The sequence below is a fragment of the Mauremys reevesii genome, linkage group 1, assembly GCF_016161935.1.
Source record: "Mauremys reevesii isolate NIE-2019 linkage group 1, ASM1616193v1, whole genome shotgun sequence".
NCBI classification, from domain to species: Eukaryota; Metazoa; Chordata; order Testudines; family Geoemydidae; genus Mauremys; species Mauremys reevesii.
In genome coordinates, this window is record NC_052623.1 from 74706502 (window position 1) to 74720201 (window position 13700).

The 13700-nt window shown below is 45.9% G+C and overlaps 1 long non-coding RNA gene across 1 annotated transcript in view; it reads left to right on the plus strand.

Annotated features, from left to right (window-relative positions):
- The window catches only part of LOC120384991, a 56348-nt gene that overhangs the window by 29711 nt on the left and 12937 nt on the right, over positions 1–13700 (plus strand). The window contains exon 3 of the long non-coding RNA XR_005589189.1: positions 13123–13193. This is a non-coding gene — a long non-coding RNA (uncharacterized LOC120384991). The remainder of the gene's footprint in view (positions 1–13122; positions 13194–13700) is intronic.

A 13700-nucleotide genomic window follows, 5' to 3' on the forward strand; every position in this document is an offset into this window, starting at 1 on the left:
AGTAGCTGTGGGGAGGGGGTCGAGGGGAGGGTGTATTTGACCATGGCAGGGGCAGTCCTTTTATGCCCCCGGGATGAGGGGATCTCTCCAATACTAACATACACAACAAATACAAGCATTTGGCTGCACGGCCTAAATCCAGAGCTAATAAAAGCAGGTGGAAGGGGAAAACTCACTGTCACATTGGTTTCTCAGCTCCTTCCTCCCCCTCCTCCAGCCAGGCTGCAGACAAGGCTCTGCATTCCTCCCCCCACACCCCCAGCAGGGGTTCTCCTCTAGGCTCTAGCTTGCAGTGAGATGCCTGCTGCTGCTGCCTGCAAAAGAAGTTTAAACTCAGCTGTTCCCTGTCCAGTTCAGTGCCCAGAGTTAGGAGCTGTTTCTGGCATCCTTGTTAATTTCACTCCCAGTTGTTGTTGGATATGTGTGACCATGGCAGGGGCAGTTCTTTTCTGCCCCCGGGATGAGGGGATCTCCTAAACACAATCAAAATCAGGAACCATTTCCAAGTTCAAATCTATCCCATTCCCTCCCCAGCAGAGGATCATGGTTGTGATGTCCAAACTGCTTGCAGATCCTCTTTGAAATGTTACTGTTTAAAAAAAAAAACACAAAAAACATGGAGAACATGGTGGAAAGATGTGTCATGATGATTAGGGTTTATTTTGGGCAAAGCAATTTTGCTAAAGCAACTAAAGATTCACAGGGAAAGCATCAGAGGGGTAGCCGTGTTAGTCTGGATCTGTAAAAGCAGCAAAGAGCCCTGTGGCACCTTATAGACTAATAGACGTTTTGGAGCATGAGCTTTCATGGGTGAATACATGTACGTGCATCCGACGAAGTGGGTATCACCCACGAAAGCTCATGCTCCAAAACATCTGTTAGTCTATAAGGTGCCACAGGACTCTTTACAGGGAAAGCAAATAGCCTCCATAGACAAAACCACAGAGGGATTGGAGGGGAAAACTGAATATTCAGGGAAATTATTGTGCCTCCTTTGAAAGAAATAGTAGTTTTCATTCCAATCCACCCTCTTTATATATTGATTTAAACACCTGAAATGTCCTTAGGGCATCGGGTGCAATCTCAGATCTCTTTTTGTTTTGTCCCGCCTGCAGAGTGCAGAGGCTGAAATTGACAAAACTTTCTCTAAATATCTTGTATATTTCATGAAGGCTATTCCAGTTGTCCTTCATTCACCCCTGACTTCCCCTCCCTCCTCCGGCTCCCTCCCTGGCTGGCTCGCTGTGGTTTTTGCCTTGGTTACTTACTCCTTGGCAGACCCAGCCCAGCGGCACCTGCTGGCTCTCTGCAGGCAGCAGCCCACAGGGGCCGGTTGCTGGGGTCTCTGCTGGTCGGTGGCAGGCTGCAGCTGCATTGTTTGTGACACATTCATACACATACACATACATACAGTCAGAGGTGAAAGTAAGCCGGTCCGGTCCGGTCCGGTGTACTGGCAAGAGCCAGTACGCCGTGCTGGACCGCATCGACTTCCATGGTGGGGATTGAAATGGCTCAGAGCTCCCCGCCACTGCGGGCAGCCCAGAGCCCTTTGAATCCCTGCTGCAGCTGGGATTTAAAGGGCTCAGAGCTCCCCGCCGCTGCGGGCAGCCCAGAGCCCTTTAAATTCCAGCCGTGGCTCCAACGGCTGGGCTGGGGTGGGGATTTAAAGGGCTCAAAGCTCCCCGTGGCTGCGGGCAGCCCAGAGCCCTTTGAATCCTGGCCACGTCTCTGGCGGCCGGGCTGGGGCCAGGATTTAAAGGGCTCTGGGCTTCCCTCAGTGGCAGGAGCTCTGTGCCCTTTAAATACCTGCTCCAGCCCTACAAAGGTCGGGGTTCCCCCTGGTGGCCAGAGCCCTGGGCCCTTTAATTTGCCCCTGAGCCCCGGGGGGGCTCCCAGCCACCTCTGCAGCTGGGAGCACCTGGTTGACTTAAAGGCTCTGGGTCTCCCAGCCACAGCTGGTTCCCCAGGGCCTTTAAATCTTGAGAGGCCACGCCTCTTCTGGGAGAGGCCACGCCCCCCTCAGGACTCCGGCAGTACCAGTAAGTCCTGTAAGTTACTTTCACCCCTGCCTCAGTGGCACAGTGCCGGCCTGATTGGCTGTAGGCCAAGTAACCTAAAGTAGCTCTGAGTCCCTGATGCTGATGTAAACTACACTGGCCTAGTATAGGGAGAGCAGAAATGTGCTTAGTGCTCCCTCCCATCTGTGCCAATTGTGGAGCTGAAGGCTAAACACACTTTGGATATGTCTATGCTACATTTAAAAGCCCACAGCTGGCCCATGCCAGCTGACTGGGCTAAGGGGCTGTTTCACTGAGGTATAGATGCTCACGCATGGCCTGGAGCCCAAGCTCTAGGACCCCGAGAGGTGATAAGGTACCAGAGCTCAGGCTGCCCTGCAATTAAAGAAACATCTACAATTAACCCGAGCCCCATGAACCTGAGTCAGCTGACATAGACCTGCCACATGTGCAGTGTAGACATACCCTGTGTGCAAAGTAGATGTGAAATGCTACCAAATCATAACCTTCTCTCTGGTGTAAATGACAGCTCAAGGTTCAGCGTGACAAGGATTGGCCCCCAGTACTTGAAACCAAACTGCTTAGAACAGTAATTAAATTTAAAAAAAGATATTACAGTGATATCTAATATTAAATGCTTGTTAATTATGTGCCTATTGCCTACAGACTAGTTTAGACCATTAGTGGCTAATAATCCACTTCCACATAAAGTGTTCAGCACAGGTCTGTAAATAATGAGCTGCCAGTATGTGATATACCAATTAGTTTGCAGCACCAAGCCATGCTTATCTGTTCAGGTGTCAATCAACAGTTTCATTCAGGTAGAACCAGGCTTGAGTATAGTGCTATATAAAAACAGCATCTTTCAGGAGGAGGTCATGCAAAAGGACCTTATATTTGTGATGAAAGTTTCCAGTAGAATACCTTGCAGCTGCTATAACATGAATTCTTCATAACTATTTGTATGTTTCACTGAGTTCAAAGTAAACTTTTAATCTCCCAAAATATCTTCAAAATGTAAAAGCTGATGGTTGATGTGAAACCAGAGTTTAATAACTTGGGGAAAAAGTAACAAAAAAAGGTAGAAATGAGAATATTTTACTCAGGCAATGCTGTAGACAAAGGGCCAAAACTAAAAAGAAATACCGGTATTTAAATACCTTTAAAAATCTGGCCCCAAATCAGGTAGAAAGCTTATCAACGTAATGTATTTAGAACAGTTGTGGGTAACCTGTGGCCCGTGGGCCAGATGTGGCCCATCAGGGTAATCCGCTGGCTGCCACTTCCTGCAGCTCCCATTGGCCAGGAACAGTGAACCCCGGCCACTGGGAGCTGCGGAAGACCATGCTTGTGGACGGTCAATGTAAACATTATCTTGCAGCCAGCCAGCAGATTACTCTGATGGGCTGCGTGCGGCCTGTGGGCTGTAGGTTGCCCACCACTGATTTAGAATCACCAAAAAAACTTTTGTAATTTTAATACCAGCAGACCCCAGTCATTGGCAGGCAGGATTGAATCTCGGGCCTCTGGAGGTTAGAGTTAATGAATTTCTACTGCATGAGGTAAAAGCCAGAAAAGCAGACTCATTCATCTCTCTCCCTGCCACTAGATGGGACACAACACCACACCCAGGAAGTGTGGGCCACATACTTCCCCTAGCTGAGGAAGCACATCCTGAGCTTCAGAGACTTCCTTGTTGAAATTGTGGATGAACCCCTACTTGTAACACTACCAGACCCCGGTTCAAACCTGGGACCTCTGGAGCTTAGTGTACGATGTTTTACTGTAGTGGTGGGCAACCTGCAGCACGCGGGCCACATGCAGACCTTCAGGGTAATCTGATTGCAGGCCGTGAGACATTTTGCTGACCTTGACAGTCCCTGCAGCCCGTCACTTCCCGCAGCTCCCATTGGCTTGGAACAGTGAACCGCAGCCACCGGGAGGTGCAGGGGGCTGTGCCTACGGATGGTCAACATCAGCAAAATGTCTCATAGCCCACAATCAAATTACCCTGATGGGTTGGATATGGCCCACGCACGGCAGGTTGCCCACCACTGCTCTACTGCATGAGCTAAAAGGCTGTTAGCTAAGGCTGTAGAGCAGACTCATTAATTTATCTTTCTCTAAGTGGTCTCAGTACCACTAAATGGGACAGAAAACCACACCCAGGTGTGTGGGTTAAATAATGTTGATGCAACTTATTATTTGCCATTCATTCTATTTGAGAGGCTTGATGTTGTGAATTGCTGGCTGACTCAGGTGAGGAGCTGAAATGGGCACAACGGTCTACTAACAATTGCAAGATAAAAGCCACATTGTTAAAGCAAGACCAAAAAAACCAACCCTTAAAATACTGAACAATTAAAGTTTAAGGGCAGTCATGGTTTTGGAATTATGTTCTCTTGTATGTGTTGTCAGTTCATTGTCCTGCCTCCATGCATGAGCAAAGCTCTAGGAGTTATCTTTTCTCATTAAAACAAAATTGCAGATAAACATTTCTAAGCTGACCTAAAAAAAAGTTATCTTTTGTCCATTTGTTAAATTTTTCTTACATGTAATTGTCTCATAGCGTGAAAAGGAATTTTTTACTTTGTCAAGAATTGGTTTGTCTTTGACAAGATAAAGTTTGATTCGGAGTCAGAGAACAGTCACAGTTTTTGTATTTATATTTTTTGAACTAGTGGACATAACTGATGGGCTCTGGCACAGTGACAACCTTGGCACATGTTCTATAATGGCACATACCCAAAATACTCCAACCTGATAATACTTAAATCAGCATCCTATGTCTAATTTCCAGAGCACTCTCACCCAGAGATTAATCATGATTAAATATTAAACCTCCCATTGGGCTCAGACAAGTGCCCCAAAGTTTGACTCCTTATCTGAACATTATATAAAGATCTTGTATATGGAAAACTACACTAGAATTCTCATAGCAACAGGCTTTCTACAAAACATTTCTGTTACTTCTTGCTTCCAGTGAGTTTAGAAATATCACAAAAATAATCTTTCTTGGAATGTCTTGGCACTTCTGCCTCTGCTGTCTCCTTTAACCTGGAAATACAGAGGCACAAGAAAATGAAAAGTAACATCATCAGAAGAGGAGCATTCTGGGCATTGCCTCAGTCAGCTGGAAGGTGAGAGAGAAGAGCTGTTGATCTTCACTCTCTCACCCTATGAATCCCAGGTAGGAGAGTCAGGATTTCAGTTGGGTCACTGGGGTTGGTGGAGAGAAGGTATTACAGCTGTTCCTCCACTTGGTTGGCTGCTGAGCAGAGACAGAGTGAATGGTACGCTCCCTGCAGGCTTATCTATATAAGAGCAGAAGTTGCTCTCACACCACTTAGCTTCTTCAGCATCAATTATATACTTGGTTTGTGATTTTAAAGTTTTCTTAACAACCATGCTGTTAGAAACTTCCTGTATTACAAATAAAAGCTTAGATTCCGCGGAAATTAAGGTCATTGGACATACTCACCTGGAGAGATTTTCTACTAATGCTGGGACAGTGGGAAAGTGGGATTTTGCAAGGCTAATTTAAATTATCCATAAGCACATAAGGGCAACCATACTGGGTAAGAACCAAAGGTCCATCTAGTCCATTATCGTGTCTTCTGACAATAGCCAATGCCAGGTTCCCTAGAGGGAATGAACAGAACAGATAATTATCAAGTGATCCATCCCCTGTAGCCCATTTCTAGCTTCTAGCAAACAGAGGCTAGGGACACTATCCCTGCCCATCCTGGCTAATAGCCATTGATGGACCTACACTCCATGAATTTATATAGTTCTTTTTTAAACCCTGTTATAGTCTTGGCCTTCACAACATCATATGATATAGACTATAGACTTAAAATAAATAAGTCACAGTTCTGGGCTATCAACTTAGATCAGGGGTCGGCATCCTCTGGCACACGGCTCGCCAGGGTAAGCACCCTGCTGGGCCGGGCCAGTTTGTTTACCTGCCGTGTCGGCCGGTTCGGCCGATCACGGCTCCACTGGCCTCAGTTCGCCGTCCCAGGCCAATGAGGGTGGCGGAAAGCCATGGCTAGCACATCCCTCAGCTCGCAGAGACAGTTTCCAGCCGCACCCATTGGCCTGGGACGGCGAATCACGGCCAGTGGGAGCCGCAATCAGCCGAACCTGCCAATGCGGCAGGTAAACAAACTGGCCCGGCCAGAGGTTGCCGACCCCTGGCTTAGACAGTGCCTTTTAAAAAATGTTTCCAGACTGAAAAATATTGCAGCTACTTTGAGATGCAAATATTTCCTCCAGAAAATTCAACTCTTTGACTTGATATCTCTTAAGTTTTAAGCCCTCTAAATTCAAGGTCAGATAAGGAATTTATTGAAAACAGCGCTCTTCTGTCCCATCTTTAGTCTTTACTGTTACTTTCTCTGGAAAGAAAGAGATGACAAAATAAAAATACATCAAAATTGTTTTTTTAAGACCCCATGCTCTCATTTAGGGCATTTTTCTTTATCTCTTTCATGCTTCCACAAGGGAAACCAAAGTGAAAAAAATATTTCAAAAAGGATTATTCATATCTTGTACTCTCCAAGACTCTGCCATTAAAAGCACATTTCTTTCTCTCTCTTTCTATTGTGCCTTCTATGAGGGAAAAGGCAAGTTAAAAAGGTTTTTTCACTATCATAAAATATTATTTCAAGACTGTTGCTCATTAAGGCCTTTGTCATTTTAATAATGTCTTTCAAGTTATTTCTTTGCTGAAAAAGCTGTTCAGTAAATGAACTAAAGAAATAAAATTTAAAGTAACATCTTTAAACTGGCAAAAAAAAACAGGTTGTAGAGAATTCTTTTTTCATTGTTGTTAAATTAATTATCAGAGAGCAACTCTGGACATGTGTGTGTCATTTTTTTTCCTTCCATATATGGTTTCTCCCTTCCCTTCCAGGTTCCAGAGTTTAATTTAACTTGAAAAGGCTACTACTTTTAGGAAATCTGCTCTGCTTCTTTCCTAGTGCAACTTTACCACCCTCGTGGCCAAGATGGAGTCTGCTCTGCAGGCAGCTCTGGCCAAGAGAAAGTGCACGCAGGAAGGCAGCAGGAAAAATCCCTTCCACGCCAGGGATGCCTGTTCCAAACCCCCCAGAGTGAACACACACACCCACAGGCAGGGGTGAAAGTAACTTAAAGGACTTGCCGGTACTCCGGAATCCTGAGGAGGGCGTGGCCTCCACTGGAAGAGGCAGAGCCTTTAAATCCCCAGGCCCTTTAAATCAGGATTTAAAGGGCCCAGGGCTAGGGCTGTGGTAACAGCAGCTGGGAGCCCCAAGCCCTTTAAATCACCCCCTGAGCTCCCAGCTCCGGCAGGCTCCAGGGGCTATTTAAAGGGCCCGGGGCGGTAGCGGTGGCGGGAGCCCTGGGCCCTTTAAATCGTCACCCGAGCCCCGCAGCTGCTATCCCAGGGCTCTGGCAATGGGGCTCTGGCAGCAATTTAAAGGGCCCGGGGCTCCAGCCCTTTAAATTGCTGCCTCAGGAAGCCGGTCCACCCCAGTATGGCACACCAGCTCTTGCCGGCAGAGGTGGCAGGTTTGAAGAAATTTTAGTGGTGCCCAGAACCTGCCCCTGCCTAAACTCTTCCCCCTCAAACTCCACCCCCCCACCCAAGACTCTGGGAGGGAGTTTGGGTGGGGGAGGAGGTCTAGGGTGCAGGCCCTGGGCTGGGGCAGGGGACTGGAGTGCAGGAGGGGTGCAGGGTGCAGGTTCTGGGAGGGAGTTTGGGGATAAGAGGGGGTGTGGAGGGAGAGGGTGCAGGGATGAGGGCTGTGGAGTGAGGCTGGGGGTGGATTTGGGATGTGGCTGGGGATGAGGGGTTTGGGGTGTGGGAGGGGACTCAGGGCTGAGGCAGAGGGTTAGGGTGCAGGGGGATGAGGGCTCTGGCTGGGGCTGGAGATGAGGGGTTTGGGGTGTTGGAGAGGCTCAGGGCTAGGACAGAGGGTTGGGGTGCGGGGGGATGAGGGCTCTGGCTGGGGGTGTGGGCTCTGGGGTGGGGATGAGTTTGGGATGCAGGCAGGCTGCCCTGGGACTGAAGCCAGAGAGAAGGACTCCACCCAGCCCTCTCCCTGCTTGCAGCAGCGAGCTCTGGGGTAGGGACCCCCTTCTCCCCCCCGGCAGCACACTCACCCCCCCCCCACTGTTACTGCACATGCTCCTAGGGCCCCTCTCAGGTCCAGGAATCCCCCTCACCTCCCCTGTGGTGGGTGCCATGCCGGGGGAGGGGGTTGCCATCACATGTGCGCCTCCTTCCTGCTGCTGCCCCTCACTGTAGCCTCACTGGGACTGCCCCTTGCCCAGCATGGGGCAAGAGCAGTGACTACGCGCAGAGGGGCAGCTGTACTGGTAGAGGGTCCCATTGGAAAATGAAAGGGTCCGAGAGGGAACGGCAGCCTGCCCTGGCAGTATTGGAGGGGGGCATTAGGACCCTGTGGCGGCAGTTAATGAAGGCAGGCAGCATGGAGCTGCAGGGGACAGGGAGAGACAAACGCTCTACTCCGGGACCCAGGGGGGCCGGGGCACACTCAGGGGAAGCGCGGGGGGCAGCAGGTGGAGCCAGGGGGGAGACCCGGCCCCGAACATTCCTGGAGCGGGGCTCCCGGACCCTCAATTTTGCTGGAGCCAGGAGGCGGAGTCAGAGAGGGAGCAAATGCTCCATTTTCTTGCCTGTAGCTACTACACCTTTTCTTACCGGTCCTCCGTACCGGCCCCTACCCGCTTACTTTCACCTCTGCCCATAGGAAAAGTACAATGGATATAACAAAGGGAGGTATTTATTTACAGAGGGATGAGAGGAGAAAAAGAACAAGGGGAAATATAGGGGGAGCAGTAGAACAGGGCTGCATCCAAGACAAGGTCCCACAGGCCCAGTAGTAGCACAGTCTGGAAGGGCAGACACCGAGCAATGTGTCTGCACACAGAGTTCAGGAGGCCTGAGCAAAGTTCCAGTCCAGTGGTGAGTCTTGGGTGCTCCTGGTCGTCTTTGGCACCAGTGAACTTTCCCCCAACAAACCCCTCCGGTGCTTTCTTCTGCCTCTCTCTGCAAGGCCACACAGTGCAACCACCTCCCCACTTAACTATCTAGCAACCTCCCTCCTTGTTCCCAATGCAGAGTCAAAAGCACCAGTACTCACAGCCCCACGCAGCTCTGAGCAGCCATGATACTGGGTCCAGCTCCGGCCTGTCCTTCTTGGGCGATTCCTCCCTGGCACAGTGCTCCTCCTGACTCCTGTCCTGGGTATCCCTGATCAGCTGCCCTGTCCTTCCCAGGAGGCAGGTTCTCTCTGCTTCCTTTGCAAGGGCCTGCCGGCTGCTGCCTCTCTCGCCCTCTGAGCTCCAGACCCCCTGGGGTTTCCCTCCTTTTTCCTCACTCTCCCCCTCCTCCCTAGGAAAAAGATGTAAAGGGGCCATGCTCTCTAAACCCCAAAGGGGTTACACTAGGTCTACATCTCTAATTTTCGGTCTAAACCAGTTGGTTCACCTAAACCTGTGAAATTATAGAGAGTGTCACAGAAAACAAAAAATAATATAAAGATGAGCTCACCTTACCCCACAGGCAGGCTTATGCTTTATTTCAGCTAATTCTTTGTGGCTTAATTTAAAGTTCCAGACATTGTTGTAGTTGCTACTGTTGAACACTAGCTAATGGTCAGACAAATCAGAAAGTGTTATCTTAAGAAATCAGGGGTTCTGCCAGATTCATATTAATGGGCCTAATTGTTCAATTTTTACTTTATGTAGATTTCAGTCCCATTGACTTGAATTAACCAGAGTAGGAGTTTTACTTGACTAAGGACTGCATGATTCACCCCAGTATCAGTATTTCTGGTTACTTCGGTATGTGATACAGGTGTTTACTTATATAGCTCTGTTAGAGTGCAACTAGACTCATGGAATGACGAATACTCTCACAGATCAGATGTGGTCAGTCTAGTCTAGTATCCTATCTATGACAGTGGCCAATACCAGAACATTCAGAAGGTACAAGAAACTCAGTAATGGGATAACCTGCTCATAACAGAAGTTTCTTTCTAATCCCAGTTAGTAGTTGGATTATGCCCTGAGGCATGAGGTTTTATCTCCATTATAAATATTGTATTTTCAAATAAATAAAATGGTAACATCAGATGCTTTCATTATCTATATGAAATGTTATGATGAAATCCTGGGTAGGATAAAGTTAATGACATTTTTGCCATTGACGTCAATGGAGTCAGGATTTAACACTTAATCATCTATCAAATTGTACTAAGCTCTTGACTTGAATGAAGACAATGAGCTCCATAGACTACTATAGATGACATTCATTTCAGGGGGCAGGTTAGATGAAGAGGGATTCTTTCTATTATAAACAATCTTTTATTTTCAACTCTTCAGTTAGGGTGGTTCTCAGACCAACCCAAGACTGTATTCAACTTATGACACCAATACTCCTTTTGACAACTTAGAGTAACATTTTTCTTCTCAGGAAGTGTTCTAGACAATAGTTTCTATCTAAACTAGTATAATGTGTGGAGCAAGTCAAATGTTCTTGTTGTTGTTGTTTGTCATTCTCTTGAGAAGGCTACCTTATCCTCCTAAGGGTAAAATTTGACCAGAATATATCTTGAAACCACTGAAAGGAAAATCTTCAAATAATTATTACTCTTCAAATAATTTTGTCACTATGGTGTTTTCTTCAGCATCTTATTTATTATGGTGAGTCCATGAAACCCCTTTCCATTTAAAAAAACACAAATAGTTCATGATGATTATAGCCATGAATCTGATAATTATGGATGGGATTTTTAAAAGTGCTTAATGGAGGGCACCCAGCTGCCACTGAGAGTCATTGCAGTTGGGCATCTAATTCCCTAGGTGTCTTTAAAAATCTCTCTTATATTGGTTCGCGGTAATTGTTTAAGTTGTATTCCTTTAGCTGTCTGATTTATGTTGTTACTATCGAACCTAGAGAATCTTCTTTAACTGTGGAAATGCACAGAACTTCACTGAAAATAAGATATATGTCATCCCCAAGACCTAATATGTGAAATATAAAGCTTTTTAGGTACCCCAAAGTATATAAGGTTTTTAAACTTTTAAATCTGAGATTTTCATATATATTAATATTTTATCTTCTGTGCCCTAAAACTTTTTACACAAACTATAGCATACTGTTGTGGGGCTTAAGTGCTACTCTATACTTTGGCATTTTCCAGTCAGAATGACTCCTGAGGGATTCATCAGGGGAAGCCATTAGTGCACTCACTGGCGTAAAACATGCATGATGTCATAAATCTTTTAGCAAGCGGCTTTGGAAGATGTTTTTTGTGAAGGTTATGTGTGTAAGGTAAGCTACATTACATGAGCCTTCAACATGAGCCTTCAACATCACACTTTCTGATATTTAATAAAATAGGGATCGCAAAAAGCTACATCCTCAGAGGCCTTGTTATGCTGAGACCAGCTGAACTGAATACCCCCAGCATGGTTTCTCTTTCTAATCTGTAAAAAGATGTGTTTTATTTTTCTGAATTATTTAGCAAAACCTAGTTCCTTAGGACATTTTGGTGTTAATTCTCCTGATTGCTCAAAGTACCCCCATCCTAAAATAAATACACACAAGGACTTATCTTAAATGATGTGCAGGCACCTGAAAATGTAGTAAATTAATTTTGTCAATTTATATTTTACAGACTTATTTGCTGTGCTGTTCCTTTCAGTCTGTTCAATTTTCAGACATACCTTATGAAAGTCTGATCCCTATTGAGTTACCAGATTTGTCTTGCTTGAAGAATAAAAGAGAGCATGCCTACTTATTACTGTTGGACTGTTGCTGACTCTTGAATTGAAACAAACAGAGGGGATCACAATTTCTCTCATTAAAATATTTAATTTAAAATATTGTTTCATAAATCTGGGGAGTAGACTAAAGAGAAGGAAATATGCTTCGTATTAATTGAATCCCAGTTTTAGTGTTATTGATATACAAACAGAAGTGTGTGGGTATTGGTTTGAAAGTTCCATGCCACATAATGTCGTTAACCTCTTTCCAAAATACCAACCCATATTTGAGTTTTCCTCTCATTTCCTCCTCTCACCCCAATAAAAACAATAACAATAACATAAAATGATTTGTAACTGAAACAATTTACCAGAGAATGATTTACAGCTATTGCATTACATTCTCTCAGGGCTATGACATGGAGGAGAAAACATTTCAAAGACTGTTGTGACAAAATGACTAAAAAAACAGTTGTTCTGTGTCTTCCTTTTCTACCTCCTGGATCTCTCTCTCTCTCTTTCTTAGACCACAAATCAAGCAGTTCTAACAATGAAGATCTGAAGGAGCAGAAAACACTATGTTTGTTGCTGTGGCTGCTTGTCTTAGATTGGTAGTCAACATTAATTTGTACTGGCCTTTTTTGTTATTTTTTTACTTAATACCACAGATATGATGTTACTAGTCTTGGAGTCTGTGGTAAATTGAAAGGGTTTCTGAAATCATACCATAGGTCATACAGTACCAGGTAGTCTGTGAAGAAAGTATCTGAATCTAAACACATCCAATGGTTCCTACGATACTGCACCTATCCCTCAAGTATTACACAGTTTTCTCTGCTTGTAAGAGCTCATCCAGAGATGTTGAGAGCCTCCTGGAAGGTGCTCATATTCCATTGTCCTCAATGGAACTTGAAGGCACTCCATAACTGGCTGCCCTGGAGTTGTCTCTTGGCTAATTTTAACTTTTCTGAAATATGTGGGACTGGGTAAAGAAAGCCAGGCACCAAAGCAAACAAACACAAAACCTATAAAGGTTTCATGAAATGAATCAAACACATTCTGATGTGATTCACTTTATAAACTTTTATTTCTGAGACAAAAAGACACATATTGTCCAAAATGAAAACTTGTAGATATGCAAGTAAAACACAAGAACTCAAACAGACTGAACTTGACTAATAGCTTAGGCTAATGCTATCTCATATTTACCTTTAGATACCATGACACTTTTACTTAATTAATGTGTAAAAAAAAAAACAAATTGCTTTTCCATCTGATTTTAAATCTACAACTTTCTACCATTTCCACCACAAACTAGGTTTGCCAGGCGTGTGGGTGTGGAGCCACCTGCCTTAGCCCTGCTGTGCCGCTGACTGAGAGCCACCTGAGGTAGGTGCCGCCTGGTTGGAACTCGTACCCCAAATCCCCTCCTACACCTCAACCCACTGTCCCCAGGTCAGAATCCCCTTTCTCACCCTAACTCCCTCCCAGAGCCCACATCCCAACCCCCAGGCCCAGCCCTGAGCTCCCTCCCGGAGCCTGCACCCTGCATCCTGTCCTGCACCCCAACCCCATGCCTCAGCCCCTTCCCATCCAAAATCCCTTCTGAAGCCTACACCCCCACCACACTCCAATCCTAGCCCTGAGCCCCCTCCTGCACCCAAACTCCCTCCTAGAGCCCAGGCCCTCCACTCCCTCCACATCCCTAATTTAAAAACTTTTTTAATATAATAATTAGAAAAAAATAATTGACACACACACCTCCATCCTTTGCCCCTTCAGCTGGAGGTTGCTAGCAAAGAAGACAATATCTTTACCACCAAATCAACTGGTTACATATTATTTGCGATAGTTGGTCTTCTCAACAGGAAAGGTATCAGGAGGTGACCCATCTCT